Here is a 17626-nt window from a genome sequence, read left to right on the forward strand (position 1 = left end):
GTTGAGAGCATCCTGTCGGGCTGTATCACTGCCTGGTACGGCAACTGCAACGCCCACAACCACAAAGCTCTCCAGAGGGTGGTGCGGTCTGCCCAATGCATTACCGGAAGGCAAACTTCTCGCCCTCCAGGACACTTACAGCACCCAATGCCATATGAATGCCAAAAATATTGTCAATGACGTCAACCACCTGAGCCACTGTCTGTTCACCCCGCTATCATCCAAAAGGCGAGGTCAGTACAGGTGCATCAAAGCTGGGACAGAGAGACTGAAAAACAGCTTCTATCTCAGGGCAATCAGACTGCTAAACAGCCATCACTAGCACATCACAGGTGGCTGCCTATAGACATAGATTAGGAATCACTGGCCAATTTTAGAAATGGATCTCTAGCCACTTAAATAATGTTTCTGTATCTAGCATTACTCATCTCATATATATATAAACTGTATCTTAGAGGCCAATGCCGCTCTGACATGTATGTATCCTTCATCCATTCATTCCTTACATGTTTGTGTATTTTGTGTATTTTGTGTATATGTTGTGAAACTGGTAGATATTACTACACTGTCAGATGTATGTGTATTTTGTGTATATGTTGTGAAACTGGTAGATATTACTTGTTAGATGTTACTACACTGTCAGAGCTAGAAGCACAAGCATTTCGCTACACCCGCAATAAACATCTGTTAATTAAATACGTGTATGTGACCAATACATTTGATTTGATTTTACATTTAACATATAGTGTATATTCCTTATGCATATACAGTGATCTGTACATTCTAGTATGGTAACAATAATAACAATTTCGAGCTAAACTCCAACAGTATGGTGATAATATTGTGAGGTCCCTGGCAATTCCCATCCCTACTATATAGTGCACTACTCAAAAGTAGTGCACTACTCAAAAGACCTACCCCATCTCTTCTCCTATTACGAACGTTGTCGGCTCTCTTATCCCACAGCTCCCAGTTCAGATTTGTTCTGTACCATGTTCCACTAAATTGGATTTATAGACGCATTAGGAAAACAAAACATAGGGAGTGCAGAGAGAAATAAAATAGGGAGAGATGGAGGGAGAGATGAAGGGAGAGATGGAGGGAGAGATGAAGGGAGAGATGGAGAGAGAGATGGAGAGAGAGATGAAGGGAGAGATGGAGAGAGAGATGGAGAGAGAGATGAAGGGAGAGATGGAGGGAGAGATGGAGGGAGAGATTAAGGGAGAGATGGAGGGAGAGGTGAAGGGAGAGATAATATCTCAAAAGTTACCTGTAAACTTTGCCAAAATATTTCAAACTACTTTTGTAATACAACTTTGGGTATTTTTTTAACGTAAATAATCGCTCAAATTGAAGACAGAATGATCTGTGTTCAATACAGGAAGAAAACAAACTGAAACATGCTTTCTGGTCACGCGCCTCTATCTAACAGTACACATGAAGTGACACTCATTCAAGATGGCCGTACGTCTTCATTACACAAAGGAATAACCTCAACCAATTTCTAAAGACTGTTGACATCCAGTGGAAGCGATAGGAACTGCAAGAAGGTCCCTTAGAAATCTGGATTCCCAATGAAAGTACATTGAAAAGAGAGTGACCTCAAACAAAAATAATCGGAATGGTTTGTCGTCAGGGTTTGTCCTGCTAAATAGGTTCTGTTATACTCACAGGCATGATTCAAACAGTTTTAGAAACTTCAGAGTGCTTTCTATCCAAATCGAATAATATGCATATCTTATAATATCATATAATACTAATAATATGCATATCTTATCTTCTGGGGATGAGTAGCAGGCAGTTGAATTTGGGCATGCATTTAATCCGGACGTGAAAATACTTCCCCCTGTCACCAAGAAGTTAATCTCCCATCTTTCCCCTGTCTCCTCCTCATCTCCCATCTTTCCCCTGTCTCATCTTCATCTCCCATCTTTCCCCTGTCTCCTCCTCATCTCCCATCTTTCCCCTGTCTCATCTTCATCTCCCATCTTTCCCCTGTCTCCTCCTTATCTCCCATCTTTCCCCTGTCTCCTCCTCATCTCCCATCTTTCCCCTGTCTCATCTTCATCTCCCATCTTTCCCCTGTCTCCTCCTCATCTCCCATCTTTCCCCTGTCTCCTCCTCATCTCCCATCTTTCCCCTGTCTCATCTTCATCTCCCATCTTTCCCCTGTCTCCTCCTCATCTCCCATCTTTCCCCTGTCTCCTCCTCATCTCCCATCTTTCCCCTGTCTCCTCCTCATCTCCCATCTTTCCCCTGTCTCCTCCTCATCTCCCATCTTTCCCCTGTCTCATCTTCATCTCCCATCTTTCCCCTGTCTCCTCCTCATCTCCCATCTTTCCCCAGTCTCATCTTCATCTCCCATCTTTCCCCTGTCTCCTCCTCATCTCCCATCTTTCCCCTGTCTCCTCCTTATCTCCCATCTTTCCCCTGTCTCCTCCTCATCTCCCATCTTTCCCCAGTCTCATCTTCATCTCCCATCTTTCCCCTGTCTCATCTTCATCTCCCATCTTTCCCCTGTCTCCTCCTCATCTCCCATCTTTCCCCTGTCTCATCTTCATCTCCCATCTTTCCCCTGTCTCCTCCTCATCTCCCATCTTTCCCCTGTCTCCTCCTCATCTCCCATCTTTCCCCTGTCTCATCTTCATCTCCCATCTTTCCCCTGTCTCCTCCTAATCTCCCATCTTTCCCCTGTCTCCTCCTCATCTCCCATCTTTCCCCTGTCTCATCTTCATCTCCCATCTTTCCCCTGTCTCCTCCTCATCTCCCATCTTTCCCCAGTCTCATCTTCATCTCCCATCTTTCCCCTGTCTCCTCCTCATCTCCCATCTTTCCCCTGTCTCCTCTTCATCTCCCATCTTTCCCCTGTCTCATCTTCATCTCCCATCTTTCCCCTGTCTCCTCCTCATCTCCCATCTTTCCCCTGTCTCCTCCTCATCTCCCATCTTTCCCCTGTCTCATCTTCATCTCCCATCTTTCCCCTGTCTCCTCCTATTCTCCCATCTTTCCCCTGTCTCCTCCTCATCTCCCATCTTTCCCCTGTCTCATCTTCATCTCCCATCTTTCCCCTGTCTCCTCCTCATCTCCCATCTTTCCCCTGTCTCCTCCTCATCTCCCATCTTTCCCCTGTCTCCTCCTCATCTCCCATCTTTCCCCTGTCTCCTCCTCATCTCCCATCTTTCCCCTGTCTCATCTTCATCTCCCATCTTTCCCCTGTCTCCTCCTCATCTCCCATCTTTCCCCTGTCTCCTCCTCATCTCCCATCTTTCCCCTGTCTCCTCCTCATCTCCCATCTTTCCCCAGTCTCATCTTCATCTCCCATCTTTCCCCTGTCTCCTCCTTATCTCCCATCTTTCCCCTGTCTCCTCCTCATCTCCCATCTTTCCCCAGTCTCATCTTCATCTCCCATCTTTCCCCTGTCTCATCTTCATCTCCCATCTTTCCCCTGTCTCCTCCTCATCTCCCATCTTTCCCCTGTCTCCTCCTCATCTCCCATCTTTCCCCAGTCTCATCTTCATCTCCCATCTTTCCCCTGTCTCCTCTTCATCTCCCATCTTTCCCCTGTCTCCTCTTCATCTCCCATCTTTCCCCTGTCTCCTCCTAATCTCCCATCTTTCCCCTGTCTCCTCCTTATCTCCCATCTTTCCCCTGTCTCATCTTCATCTCCCATCTTTCCCCTGTCTCCTCCTATTCTCCCATCTTTCCCCTGTCTCATCTTCATCTCCCATCTTTTCTTTCCTCTGTCTTTCCTCTCTACTCTGTGCAGTTTAAATAACAGGGAGAGAAGCTCACACACACAATCACACACCCACTCCGTCAACCCAGAGCTCTAAACACTCTCCCCACAAAGCCCCCAGCCCCCTTGTGTTCCTGTTTGCAATAAACAGTACCACACGTACAAACTCACACACACACACACACACACACACACACACACACACACACACACACACACACACACACACACACACACACACACACACACACACACACACACACACACACACACACACACAACACACACACACACACACACACACACACACACACACACACACACACACACACACACACACACACACACACACACACACACACACACACACACACACAATCCATATTTCCGTCTCTCTCTCTGTCATTCCCTTCTTTCTCACTCTCTCCACTTCCATCCTCCCAATGCTTTTTGGTTCCATGCACCTGTGGGCTTTATGTCTGATAAACGTGATGCTGCATGCACACACACACAAGCATACGCATGCACACACAAACACACACACACCAGATTTGCCCAGGAGTGCAGTCATCCAATCATATTTTCTCCCACCTGCTCATCATGATGGGACAAAGTGCCCCGCATTAGTCTCTCTCTCTCTCTCTCTCTCTCTCTCTCTCTCTCTCTCTCTCTCTCTCTCTCTCTCTCTCTCTATTTTAATTTAAGTGCTTTATTGGCATGGGAAACATATGTTAACATTGCCAAAGCAAGTGAAGTAGATAATAAACAAAAGTGAAATGAACAATAAAAAATAACAGCAAACTTTACAAACACAAAAGTTCCACAATAACAAATACATTTCAAAAGTCATATTATGTACAAATAGTTCAAGTACAAAAGGGAAAATAAATAAACATAAATATGGGTTGTATATACAATGGTGTTTGTTTTCTTGTGGCAACAGGTCACAATTCTTGTTGCTGTGATGGCAGACTGTCTTATTTCACCAAGTAGATATGTAGATATGTGGCAGGAGGTTAGGAAGTGCAGCTCAGTTTCCAACTAATTTTTTGGGCAGTGTGCACATAGCCTGTCTTCTCTTGAGAGCCAGGTCTGCCTACGGCGACCTTTCTCAATAGCAAGGCTATGTTCATTGTCTGTAAATAGTTTGGGTCAGTCACAGTGGCCAAGTATTCTTCCAATGTATACTCTCTGTTTAGGGCCAAATAGCATTCTAGTTTGCTCTGTTTTTTTTTGTTAATAACTTGACACATTGGAAATAATTATCTTTTTGTTTTCTCATGATTTGGTTGGGTCTAATTGTGTTGCTGTACAGGGGCTCTGTGGGGTTTGTTTGTGTTTGTGAACAGAGCCCCAGGACCAGCTTGCTTAGGGAACTCTTCTCCAGGTTCATCTCTCTGTAGGTGATGGCTTTGTTATGGAATGTTTGGGAATCACTTCCTTTTAGGTGGTTGTAGAATTTAACGTCTCTTTTCTAGATTTTGATCATTAGTGGGTATCAAGCTAATTCTGTTCTGCATGCATTATTTGGTGTTTTATGTTGTACACTGAGGATATTTTGGACAGAAAGGGCAATGGGCATTCAAGTATTTTTATAGCCAGTTCCTAATTGGTATGTCGAATCTCATGTTCCTTGATGTTTAAGACGGGGTATGTATAGTCTGCCATGGTGTACTGTCGCTTTATGGCCAGATAGCACTGCATTTTCTTTGTGCTTGTGCTTGTGTTTCCCAATAAGCAATATAGTTTTGTTTTACTGTGTTGTAATTTGGTTTATTCTGATTAATTGGATGTTCTGGTCCTGAGGCTTCAGTGTGTTAGTAGAACATGTTTGTGAGCTCAGCCCCAGGACTAGCTGGATGAGGGGACTCTTTTCTTTGCTCAGCTCTTGGCATTTGCAGGGCTTGGTAATGATATGAGAGCGGGTCACTGTATTTGAGCTTTTTCCTGAACTTAATTGCATTTTTTAAAAGTATTATTATTTTTATTTGTGAATATTGGGCTAATTCTGCCTTGTATGCTTGTTTGTAGTTTTCCTCTTACATAACTCTGCAAGCAGGTTTTCAATGGGGGTGTTTGTCCTATTTGGTGGAATCTTGTTTTGCAAGTAGACCCCACACCTCGCTGCCATAAAGTGCAATTGGTTTAATGACACATTCAATTATTTCAATTTGAATTTGTTTTTTAATGGCATAGAAAGCCTTCAGTGCCTTCTCTCTCATTTTCATTTAATTTTTTATTTAACCTTTATTTAACTATGCAAGTCAGTTAAGAACAAATTCTTATTTACAATGACGGCCTACACCGGCAAAACCCAGACAATGCTGGGCCAATTGTTAACCACCCTATGCGACTCCCAATCACAGCCGGTTTTGATACAGCCTGGATTTGAACCAGGGTGTCTGGTATACCTCTTGCACTGAAATACAGTGCCTTAGACTGCTGTGCCACTCAGGAGCCCAACTCATTTAGGTGTCCTGTTTAGTTTATTTTTAAACCTAAGTAATTGTATTGTGTGCAGTACTCTATATACACTGCTCAAAAAAATTAAGGGAACACTTAAACAACACAATGTAACTCCAAGTCAATCACACTTCTGTGAAATCAAACTGTCCACTTCGGAAGCAACACTGATTGACAATACATTTCACATGCTGTTGTGCAAATGGAATAGACAACAGGTGGAAATGATAGGCAATTAGCAAGACAACCCAAATAAAGGAGTGGTTCTGCAGGTGTTGACCACAGTTCCCATGCTTCCTGGCTGATGTTTTGGTCACTTTTGAATGCTGGTGGTGCTTTCACTCTAGTGGTAGCATGAGACGGAGTCTACAACCCACACAAGTGGCTCAGGTAGTGCAGCTCATCCAGGATGGAACATCAATGCGAGCTGTGGCAAGAAGGTTTGCTGTGTCTGTCAGCGTAGTGTCCAGAGCATGGAGGCGCTACCGGGAGACAGGCCAGTACATCAGGAGATGTGGAGGAGGCCGTAGGAGGGCAACAACCCAGCAGCAGGACCGCTACCTCCGCCGTTGTGAAAGGAGGAGCAGGAGGAGCACTGCCAGAGCCCTGAAAAATGACCTCCAGCAGGCCACAAATGTGCATGTGTCTGCTCAAACGGTCAGAAACAGACTCCATGAGGGTGGTATGAGGGCCCGACGTCCACAGGTGGGGGTTGTGCTTACAGCCTAAAACGGTGCAGGACGTTTGGCATTTGCCAGAGAACACCAAGATTGGCAAATTCGCCACTGGCGCCCTGTGCTCTTCACAGATGAAAGCAGGTTCACACTGAGTAGATGTGACAAACGTGACAGTCTGGAGACACCGTGGAGAATGTTCTGCTGCCTGCAACATCCTCCAGCATGATCGGTTTGGCGGTGGGTCAGTCATGGTGTGGGGTGGCATTTCTTTGGGGGGCCGCACAGCCCTCCATGTGCTTGCCAGAGGTAGCCTGACTTCAACTTCTCATGAATTTGGCATTGTTCTGCGTTTGGATCAATTTGAGGGAGATATGTCCATATGTCTCTATTTTGTATCGCTAATTCCTCTAGTTTCTATTTATAAAAATTGAAAAAATTGAAATTGTTTGTGTTTATGGACTCAGTTAGTGTCAGCTGCTTGCTGTTGTACTGGGCTTTATTGCTTCTGAGTGTACGTTTATAGAGTGTTAAATGAAGGCTATAGAGCAATGGAGGCTTAATTCACCATTATCTGTGCTTTTTTACTGAGAATTTTACTATCTGTATCAAACCAGTTGTCATATGTAGTCATTTTTGGTTTCTTCTCAATTTCAGTTGTGCTTCTTTTGCCGTTTTCCTGAATATATTGTTGTTTTTTTACTTCTAGATTGGTGCGTTCTTTGCTGTGAGTGGATTTGGTATCCAGAAAGTTCTCAGAGTGTTTGGATTTTTTGGTAACTGGTTGCTTTCTGGTATTCTTCTGTGCTGTTTTGGGCCCATCTGTATGCATTTCTGATCTTGTGCAGCTTACTGGGCTGTGAATGTCTGATGTTGTACAGCTTACTTGGCTGTGAATGTCTGATGTTGTACAGCTTACTGGGCTGTGAATGTCTGATGTTGTACAGCTTACTGGGCTGTGAATGTCTGATGTTGTGCAGATGACTGGGCTGTGAATGTCTGATGTTGTACAGCTTACTGGGCTGTGAATGTCTGATGTTGTACAGCTTACTGGGCTGTGAATGTCTGATGTTGTACAGCTTACTGGGCTGTGAATGTCTGATGTTGTACAGCTTACTGGGCTGTGAATGTCTGATGTTGTACAGCTTACTGGGCTGTGAATGTCTGATGTTGTGCAGCTGACTGGGCTGTGAATGTCTGATGTTGTACAGCTTACTGGGCTGTGAATGTCTGATGTTGTACAGCTTACTGGGCTGTGAATTTGTGGTTGTTTCCATGTCTGTTCTTTTCAGAAACAAGGTTAATTTCGCCGTTATCAGACAAAGGTGTTAGTGGCTTGACGGTGAATGAGCGGAGAGAGAAAGGGTCAATGTCTGTGATCATATAGTCTACTGTGCTGTTGCCAAGAGGTGACCAATAGGTGAATCTCTGAGTCCCCCCTAACCTACAATTGACAAAGTACAGACCCAGGCTTCAACAGAGCTGCAACAGACTCATTCCGTTTTTGTTGATGTTGTTGTCACTGTTTTTTCTATGGGGGAGATGAAGATAGTTAGAAACAGTATGGCCTGCAATAAATCTGTCCCCTCGTGTGCTCATTAGATCAGGTAGTGTTCCTTTGCTCGCATTTGTGTCCCCATAGATGAGCACATTTCCCTGGGCCTAGAACTGGCACTTCCTCAAGGGTGGGGAATATCTCCTCTGAGTAATATTGGTATTCTGAGGGGGGGATATATATTGCGCAAAGGAACATATTTTTCTGTCAGTACTTTTTTCAGTTTGAATCAAATGTGATATTTATCCATTTTGAGGGGATCAATTATATTTAATAAATCTAGCTACCCCATGGTAATAAATCTAGCTACCCCATGGTAATAAATCTATCTACCCCATGGTAATAAATCTAGCTACCCCGTGGTAATAAATCTATCTACCCCATGGTAATAAATCTAGCTACCCCGTGGTAATAAATCGAGTTACCCCTTGGTAATCTAGCTACCCCATGGTAATCTAGCTACCCCATGGTAATAAATCTAGGTACCCCTTGGTAATACATCTAGCTAATCTGTTGTAGTAGATCTAACTACCCCGTGGTAATACATCTAGCTAACCTGTGGTAATCTAGCTAACCTGTGGTAATAAATCTAGCTATGTCACGCCCTGGTCGTAGTATTTTGTGTTTTTCTTCATGTATTTGGTCAGGCCAGGGTGTGACATGGGTTTTTGTATGTGGTGTGTAGATAGTGGGATTGTAGCTTAGTGGGGTGTTCTAGGTTAGTCTATGGCTGTCTGAAGTGGTTCTCAATCAGAGGCAGGTGTTTATCGTTGTCTCTGATTGGGAACCATATTTAGGCAGCCATATTCTTTGGTTGTATTGTGGGTGATTGTCCTGAGTGTCTTGATGTTCCTGTCTCTGTGTTTGCACCAGATAGGACTGTTTGGGGTTTTTCCACATTTCTTGTTTTTGTAGTCAGTTGTTCATGTGTACCTTAACGTATTAAAAAGAACCATGGACACTTACCACGCCGCATATTGGTCCTCTGATCCGTTTCGCCTCTCCTCTTCGGGAGAAGAGGAGGAAATCCCTGACAGAATCACCCACCCAACTCGGACCAAGCGGCGTGGTAAACAGCAGCGACGACAGCAGCAGCAACAACAGCGGCCAGCATCACAGGAGGAATGGACATGGGAGGATGTATTGCACGGCAAGGGTTGCTACACCTGGGAGGAGATCCTGGCGGGAAAGGATCGCCTTCCATGGGAACAGGTGGAAGCAGCTAGGAGAGCAGAGGCAGCCGGAGAGAGGAGCCGGCAATATGAGGAGGCAGCACGGCAGTGCGACAGGTACGAGAGGCAGCCCCCCCCCAAAAAATTGGGGGGGCAGACGAGGTGTGGTACTAAGCCAGGTAGCAGATCTGAGCTCACGCCTCGTGCTTATTATAAGCAGCGCATTACTGGTCAGGCACCGTGTTATGCGGTTAAGCGCACGGTGTCGCCAGTGCGTGTCCATAGCCCGATGCGCTATAGGGCAGCCCCCCGAAAGTGCCATGCGAGTGTGGGCATTGAGCCAGGGCGTATGGTGCCTGCTCAGCGGGTCTGGTCGCCGGTACGCAGTTTTGGTCCAGGTTATCCTGCGCCGGCTCTGCGTGCTGTGTCTCCGGGGCGCTGGGAGGGTGCAGTGCGTCCTCTGCCTGCGCTCCGCTCGTGCCGGGCAAATGTGGGTGTGGAGCCTATGGGAGAGGTGCGTGTAGTAAGCACTAGATCTCCCGTGCTTACCCACAGCCCGGTTCAACCTGTGCCTGTGCTCTGGAGGGTCCGGGCTAGAGTAGTTGTCCAGCCTGGGGAAGTGGTGCCAAAGTTGCGCACCAGAGCTCCAGTGCTCCCCCACAGCCCGGTCCTTCAGGCTCCTCCTAACACCAAGCCTCCTGAAGGTCTCCCCAGCCTCTGGACAGGCGGGACCACCTGCAGGGAGGAGACAGAGAGACAGCCTGGTGCGTGGGGCTGCCACAGGAACCACCAGGCTGTCTCTCTGTCTCCTCCCTGCAGGTGGTCCCGCCTGTCCGGCGCTGCTGCCGGAGTCTCCCGCCTGTCCGGCGCTGCTGCCGGAGTCTCCCGCCTGTCCGGCGCTGCTGCCGGAGTGTCCCGCCTGTCCGGCGCTGCTGCCGGAGGCTCCCGCCTGTCCGGCGCTGCTGCCGGAGTGTCCCGCCTGTCCGGCGCTGCTGCCGGAGGCTCCCGCCTGTCCGGCACTGCTGCCGGAGTGTCCCGCCTGTCCGGCGCTGCTGCCGGAGTCTCCCGCCTGTCCGGCACTGCTGCCGGAGTGTCCCGCCTGTCCGGCGCTGCTGCCGGAGTCTCCCGCCTGTCCGGCGCTGCTGCCCCTCAGCCCAGAGGCGCCAGAGCCCCTCAGCACAGAGGCGCCAGAGCCCCTCAGCCCAGAGGCGCCAGAGCCCCTCAGCACAGAGGCGCCAGAGCCCCTCAGCCCAGAGGCGCCAGAGCCCCTCTGTCCCGAGCTTCTGTCCCGAGTTTCTGCCCCTCTGTCCAGAGCTTCTGCCCCTCTGTCCAGAGCTTCCGCCCCTCTGTCCAGTGGGGTAATTGATAAGGGTGGCCATGGTGAGAAAGCCATGGAGGCGGACAATAAGGCGGACTAAGACAATTGTGAAGTGGGGTCCAAGTCCCGCGCCGGAGCCGCCACCATGGACAGACGCCCACCCGGACCCTCCCTATTGATTTGAGGTGGGTTCGGGGTCCGCACCTTAGGGGGGTTCTGTCACGCCCTGGTCATAGTATTTTGTGTTTTTCTTCATGTATTTGGTCAGGCCAGGGTGTGACATGGGTTTTTGTATGTGGTGTGTAGATAGTGGGATTGTAGCTTAGTGGGGTGTTCTAGGTTAGTCTATGGCTGTCTGAAGTGGTTCTCAATCAGAGGCAGGTGTTTATCGTTGTCTCTGATTGGGAACCATATTTAGGCAGCCATATTCTTTGGTTGTATTGTGGGTGATTGTCCTGAGTGTCTTGATGTTCGATGTATGTTGACACAAGTATAGGCTGTTTTCGGTTTTCGATTCGTTTATTGTTTTGTAGTGTTCGTGTTTAGTCGTGTTTACGTTTGTTTAAATAAACATGGATCGCAATCGACACGCTGCAGTTTGGTCCGACTCTCCTTCACCATATGAAAACCGTGACAAGCTTCCCTGTGGTAATAAATCTAGTTACCCTGTGGTAATAAATCTAGCTACACTGTGGTAATAAATATAGTTACACTGTGGTAATAACGCGTCAGTTTGTATCATTCTGTGATCGGTTTGTATCACTCTTGTATCACTCTGTGTGTATATGCGAGAAAGAATGTGTGTGTGTGTGTGTGCTAACAGCCTTGTTGTGAAAGGATCATAGTGCTCCCTCATTCTCTAAATTGCCTGTGTACTAGAGATGGGCAGGATTGTAGGGTCACCTGGCAAAGCAAGGGGTCACTCCTCTTGATTGACCAATCACAAGTTTTGCTCCTCGTTTTTGCCCTCCGATTTTAGAGAAATACCAATACTTGGAGGCATCTAAGCATTGGTTCTGTTTGGGCAATGTTTGTGTGTATCTATGTGTGTGTGTGTCTGATCTCTGCGGGGTGAAAGAGCAAAATCATTGGGTTACCCACTTCCTTTCCAAACAGGGCCAAATTTCAGCGTCCTTATTCCTACACTTCTACACACACACACACACACACACACTATTTAAAGGCCCTGTTCCTCTGTCCATCCAGCCAGCCAGCCAGGGTGTGTCCGTGAGTCTGACCACAGCTCCATTATCCGCCTCGTCCAAAAAGGACACCATGAGCAGCAGAGTCGTCTCCCAGAAATAGCCAACACCAAAACAGCTGGCTCCACTGGCCTATTTGTTCTCCTGCGGTCGGTTTCTTTGCTTCTCTCCACCATTTCCCTCCTACCCTGGCCTACTCGCCAATCCCCAATGATATTGAACAATAAATGAGACCCTCTGTATTCCACCCAATGTTTAGATGTTCTTGGAATGTACACACACAGTAGTATATTTATGCATAAACATAATAAACACGATGTTACTGCTCCGTGACCACCATTATTACCAATGTGGTGGAAAAGGATTTTCTAGTCAGCATATCTCATTTTTGAGAGGGTATTGTGTGCAGTAAGCGAGGACAATATTGAACACTGTGATGTCTATTTGCCGGCAGTATTTATGCCCCCTGTCCTCTGTGCAATCTCCTGAAGTGTAGCTGTCCTGCCGTGGGGGGAATGGGAGGGTGATGGGGGGTTCAATTTACTATTATTTATGTACAGTGCTGTGTCACTCAATCCAGAAAGCTTTTCTTTTTTGCTCTACTTCAATAACCTAATTCCTCATTATAGTTAAGTTAAATTGTTCTTTAACCATTCACGTAGCCAATCGGGTGGGCTGGAGCATTTTGGGGACTCTTATTACAGTAGGTCTCGTGCTCTCACCTCTCGCTACGCAATGACAGTCTAGTCTCTTTGGCCTGATTGGCTGATTACGTGCTGGGATTGCAACTAGTGTTTCAAACAATGCAGTAGTTCCACCAGTTACCAACAGGTGTCCCCATAGTGGACTCAGGCTTAGACTGAACTGCATCTATGCATCTAAATGTATATTCCCATTATATGTTCCAATTTATTCCTCAAGCTCATAGTAATGTCTGGAATGGAGTGAATGGAATGGTATCAAACACATAGAAACCTTGTGTTTAATACCATTCCATTGATTCCGTTCCAGACATTACTATGAGCCCGTCCTCCTCAATTGAGGTTCCATCAGCCACCTGTGGTACACTGACTCTCTGTGCTGTGTCTAGCACAGGATTGGCTGGTATATAAAATGGGATCTGTTTGATTTGAGAGGTCAAGGAACAACATTTGTACCAGGATTTATTCCACTGCTATTGATTTTCAAACGATCACATAAGAAAGCAAATGAGCTAAGATGTATATGCTGAGTCACCCACAGGCCAGTAACATATGGACCAGGTGTAGGGAACCCGGGTCTGCAGCCGCATCATGTTTTTGATTCAACCGACATGGAAGACCATGTGTATTGAATGTAGACAATCACTGAACTGATCAATTAGCTCAGATAGTCAGGCAAGGTGCCTAGTTGGAACAAAATCCTGCAGTACCTGCAGCAGTCCAGGACCAGGGTTGCCTACCCCTGGCAAACGCTTTTAGTAACAATCCGCCATTTTGTGAGTTTACCTTCTAATGATATTATGTGGTATGTGTATTGCACAACACATAAGCTCTTGTCAACACATTCCGTTACTTTTTACTGCCCGGGCCTAGGCAGGTTTCTTTTGGTTATTTGGTCCACTAGTTTGAGTGATGTTGTTCGAGTAGAGTTTGACAGAACAATGTAGGTGATTGAAGTGCATGAAAGGCGCCAACCCCTCCATGAGAAATGAATTCACCCACACCAGCAAGGTGTCCTTTGAAATTGTAATGTGTCAAACGCTTTGATGAGTACTCTCCTCAAGTTTACATCTTCAAATGTTTTAGACATGGAAGAATATAATATCATTTAATGCTTGACCTCCACGTGATTTAGATAAGAGCAGAATCTTCTGGACAGATATGCAGTAGTTTTTCCAAATGTGGGACTTTACATTTCTACCATGATGTTGAGGAAATCATATTTTGTTTTTTCCGGTTGAGCACTTGTTGGGTTTTATGTGCAGAGGTTGGGTTTTATGTGCAGAGCTTGGGTTTTATGTGCAGAGCTTGGGTTTTATGTGCAGAGCTTGGGTTTTCAGGTTGAACATGGGTATGGCAGTCAAGATGGAGACTGACCTTGTGATTGTTTTCATGCCTTGTTGAATCGAGCAAAGACAGTGATGTTTTCCATTAACACCAGAACGTTCCAATTACCCAGTGTCATGAACATCGGCTGTGTCTTTGTCACTATATTCAGATGGACTGTCTATCTATTTCTCCTTTCAGGCAGACCCATTTTGTGGGCCTCTTGTTACATGCTTCCACAAAAGATGAGGCCCTGAACTGTCTTTAGCTCTCAGCAATTGCAGGTGTCCTTTTCATTCGGGAGTCAACAAGTGTCAATTGCCTGAAGAGACTCCGAATGACACAATTGCGCCCATTGCGCTAACTCCTCTGATTGCATGGCCATTTTGATATGGACTCTTAAATGTTAATATCCCACAACTTTAACTGATTTATTTATCCAACATATTAAGATTTACTAAGATTGAGATTAACTTTTTTTCAACAATTTGTATTGCATGGTCGGACTTGAAGTTTGACCACTGGCATTAATACACTCAGAACTCGCATGTCCTTGCCACATCCTGCAGTCAGTTTGTGTTAGCTAGCCTACTGTGCAACCTCATGTCCACATTCACCTCATGATACATAGAAGGCGACAAAGTGAAGGAAAATGATCATTATTATCTCACTTGAAACAGCGGATGCTCGGTCTGGGCCTCCGAAGCGCCAACCCCTTGGTCCAGTTGGACTGGAGTGAAAAGAAAGCCCACGTTGATGTTCTGGTCTGACAATCCAATCAGCATGCTCGATTTGTGAATTACTGTATCCAAGATGACTCCTCCACTGCCTAGCACCGAGAGCTAATCCCAATTAACCTGCCTTAATTGAAAAAGCAATTGTTTCATTAAGTCGTTAGATTCGCTAGGCAAGGCAAGGACTACATTGGGTGGAGAAAGGGCCCAAGGAGTCCTCAGAAACGACACTACATGGTGCAGGATTTGCATGGGCAGCCAGTTGTTTATTGATGGGACTATTTTCTCTCATGAGCAAAGATCTAACATCAGACCTACACCAGTCAATAATTGACAGTGAGGGGTAATTTGCCCATATGTCCTCCAGCATTGCCACAGATAGCTTGGGGAGCCTGGAGTATCCTCATACATCAGCCCTCTGTGTTAGTGATTCAGGTGACAGTTTACAACACTGATGTAACGTTGTAGTGGGGAACCGAAGAAAGCAGGGACTCTCATAATCCATTTTTCCCCTGGAGGCCCAACCGATCACCTCTTCTATTTTTACATGCCACCATGCTGCTCCAATTGAGACTGTTTTTTCTTCTTCTTTCCTTCTTCCTTTTCACGATTCAACCGTCTTCTTCATAGCAGTCCATTAGCCAAGAGCAGCAAACTCCTGAAAGAGCAGGAGATCGAGAGAGGGGTATAGAAACAGAGGGCGGTTTCCATAGCGATGATTCCTACTTGAATTGTTTCCTGATTGATAGGGGCTTGATAGGGGCTTGGTGTGTTAAGGCCTGGAGGGTGCTGGCGTGTTGAAGGCAGAGGGGATGTTAAGCCAGGCCTGGATCTAGCCTGTCAGGGGTTCTGTAACAAGTGGCTAGCATGCTGACATCTGTGGATGTGGGCCTGCCAAGCACTGCTTAAGTAGGTTAGGGACAAGGTGCTGACTTCTTGAAACTTTATACTTCTTTTCTACATGACTAACTACTACAGTACATGTATTACCATTCAACAAAGAGAAAGGATTGTGTCCTGTCAGAACATGCATCCAAACACAATGAGGTAATCCCATTATAATGTGCATGTATGGTTGGTTGTGTAACAATAGAGTTATGTGGCCCTCAAAATATGCCCGTTTCTAAACCAGCAGCATTCACAACATTTTCTTCCACAATAATCCCTGCAACCTCCCTCTACTGTTAATTTTGTCTGGGGTATTAGAGAGGCAGGTACAATTAGGTTTTGAATAGCACCTCTAATATTTCCAAATGTTCCTTTCTCCACCAAATAAGCCTGTAAAAGGTGTTATTGGCTGTGAAAGGTGCCTATTTCCATCAAAATGGAAGACAAGTGGCTTTTCCACCCCATTCAGCCGGTAGACGAGGTACAATTTTGTCCTCCACTGTCCTAGCCACATCATCATCTCCAAAAGCCTCTCATCCATTACACTATTTGTCATTTAACCCTACTATCGCCCCATGTACCTACTTAATGGCCATGTGAAAGTACCGCAAATGGAACTCACACTCACATGGAGCGAAAGGCTATTTGAAAGGAGACGGTGCCATTTCTGTTATAGCTGAGCTGAGCAGAGCCTACCACTCAGTATGAGGGATGCTACATTAGCAAAACAAGTGTATCCTTTAGACAGTATGGGTTAACGTTCTCCGCTACCGGCCTTCCCCGCTACCAGCAGTAGTTGGCTCGGGAAAGCTTCATTCTGTGTCCCTGTGAAGATGGCTCTGCCCATCTCAGGTTATTTCTGCCTGGATGTCGTACTTGCCAGATAAACTAGGTCCTGTTTCCCTTATCAGTTTAAAGCTGTACTCTTCTCCATTTGAAAGAGGCCTGGGATACAGGGAGATACTGAGGGACCGCTTGACTACAGAGGACTGTGTCCTCTAGATGTCTTCTCAGCTGAGGTGGAATGAGAAACAGGAATAACAAAAGTCCCAATATGATTAATCTAAAGAAACAATTACATCAGTTTGTTATTATAAACTTTTATAAACTTTTCAAGGCATGATAGTAATATTGCCTAGGTCCACCTAGATAATAATGTGTTTGTATTTTGGTGGAATTTTCTGATGTTGCTTATTGTGTTGGCATGAGAAAGCAATTTATTTTTCCAAAAGCCAATTTCTATCACGCAATTACCTGCATGACCAGGGTGTTGATACTGAATAAATGGTCGAATTCATCAATAACACCAGTGGTACACCTGAGGTGGGAAGCAATTGAAAATGTTTAAAGGTTAATTATGCTGTTCTTGGTTGTCATACACACACACACACACACTGATCCCTGCTCTCTCCTTCTCATAATGGCCAACTCTGTCAGATCCTCTGTTCTCAGCTGGGTATAAAACAGTGCCTGAGGCCAGGAGTGACTGGTGTCTTCAATCTGCTCTGGTTGCTCACTGGACTCTAAAGGCTTTCATCTCATGAGCTTACTCTCTTTTCTGTCTCTTCTCTTCCTCTCTCTCTCTCTCTATCTGGCTTTGTTTTTACCTCTTCATCCCTCTTTCTCCCTCTTTCACTCTCTCTCTCTTTCGCTCTCTCTCTCTCATTTCTTTTTACCTCTGTCTCTCTCTCTCAAAAATCAAATAAAATGTCATTTGTCACATGCGCCGAATGCACCTTACCGTGAAATGTTTAATTACAAGCCCCTTAACCAACAATGCAATTCAAGAAATAGAGTTAAGAAAATATTTACTAAATAAAATAAAGTAAAACATTTAATAAAAGTAACCCAATAAAA

At 45.7% G+C, this 17626-nt stretch overlaps 1 protein-coding gene across 1 annotated transcript in view; it reads left to right on the forward strand.

The window, feature by feature from the left end:
• The window catches only part of LOC118400689 (receptor-type tyrosine-protein phosphatase S-like), a 440366-nt gene that overhangs the window by 177581 nt on the left and 245159 nt on the right, over positions 1-17626 (forward strand). The gene's annotated exons all lie outside the window — the stretch shown is intronic.

This window comes from Oncorhynchus keta, chromosome 22 (genome assembly GCF_023373465.1).
Source record: "Oncorhynchus keta strain PuntledgeMale-10-30-2019 chromosome 22, Oket_V2, whole genome shotgun sequence".
Lineage (NCBI taxonomy): Eukaryota > Metazoa > Chordata > Actinopteri > Salmoniformes > Salmonidae > Oncorhynchus > Oncorhynchus keta.